The 1,472-nt window shown below is 35.9% G+C and overlaps 1 protein-coding gene across 1 annotated transcript in view; it reads right to left on the minus strand.

Annotated features, from left to right (window-relative positions):
* The window catches only part of LOC117943114 (V-set and immunoglobulin domain-containing protein 1-like), an 11,340-nt gene that overhangs the window by 6,175 nt on the left and 3,693 nt on the right, over positions 1-1,472 (minus strand). The window lies entirely within an intron of this gene.

A 1,472-nucleotide genomic window follows, 5' to 3' on the forward strand; every position in this document is an offset into this window, starting at 1 on the left:
TACTAAAGGATCTTTAAAATACAGTGTTCTGGAAAAGGGGCTTTTCTTTTTTTGCTGAGTTATCAAATCCAAAAACATGAACAACACAACTATAGTATGTTGTTCATTTTAACAATGGTGGTGTACGGTTTGATGAAAAGCTCACATGGAATAATCATGTAGGAAATGTTCAGAATAAATGTAAAGAGGTAATTAATGTACTCTTGTGTGGCAGTAGATCATCTCTACAAATCATATAGTGAGCACTCATAAGATCTGTTTTAGATTAAGGTTATAAAGGTTATATTAGTTGCTGAATCATATCTCAAGAAGCTGGATGGAGTCCATACATGCCCAAACCCTGAGAATCTGTCGTGGCTCTTTAAAACGTGTCAGCCGTGCAGGTGGAAATAGGAGAGAGGTCTTTATGAATAAGAAGGGTCGAGTTAATGCATACTGGGTTCATCTTAAAATGCTTTGTAGACTTAATATACATCAGGACTTACAGACTGAGTCAGAACATCTTGCAGTAGGTCCAGAATTATCTTCAAATACATTTCTCAGACTCAGTTTTCATTTTTACAGATGCCTCTTAAGATCCAGATGAAGGGCGTGCAGCAGTGTGTATCCCGGGGAGTTATGCATCAATAAAGAAACCAGTTACAGAGTTATTAACATTACGGTGGATAGAGGAGGAGGAAATACCCAAATACTGTTGTTGCATCTGACAGTTTTTCAGCTTTATCCAGTATTAGATCAGGCAGATCATCATTTAGAAAGGATATTATTAATAAAATGTTTCTAATTATGCACAGATTGCAAATTAAGGGAATATTCACATGTTTTACTGAGGTTCCTGCTCCTGTTGGTGTGGAGGGAAATAAGCAACTAAGATTATAAATGAAGACCTGCAGGTTCCACTAAGCTGAAGTCAAACCATCCATCAGGACGTGTGCACTGATATGGCAGAAGTACTAAGACATTAGTGAACTACAAAGACATTTTATAATATACAAAGACATGTTGGTGATGGAAGGAAGGAAGGTTGTAAACGTAGCGAAGAAAAGATCATTACTCGTCTTATCAGTTATTTATTATAGAAAATAGGCAACCATCCAACTGGAAAATCACACACTGCCACGAGACAGAGACTGTTGAACACGTACTAGTACACTGCAGAACTACAATACCCAGAAAGACCCCCAGCTCCTTATATGGACACTTTCTGAGGGATATACACTATCTGTGTATATATACTGTCTCTTTATATAAGGGTGTTATAGTGTAAATAAGTCTGTGCTATTACTATTTTTATTGTTACTAATTCTACTTTTTTTCTGTTTCTTATACTACTTTCTGTATATTTTTTCCTATGTCTATTTAATGAGTATTTGTGTTTTTCTGATGTGTGTGAATTTTTCTTTTGCGCTGCTGTAACGAAGGAAATTTCCCCAGTGTGGGATCAATAAAGTCTATCTTATATTAACTCATCT

The sequence above is a fragment of the Etheostoma cragini genome, chromosome 4 (assembly GCF_013103735.1).
Source record: "Etheostoma cragini isolate CJK2018 chromosome 4, CSU_Ecrag_1.0, whole genome shotgun sequence".
Taxonomy (NCBI): domain Eukaryota; kingdom Metazoa; phylum Chordata; class Actinopteri; order Perciformes; family Percidae; genus Etheostoma; species Etheostoma cragini.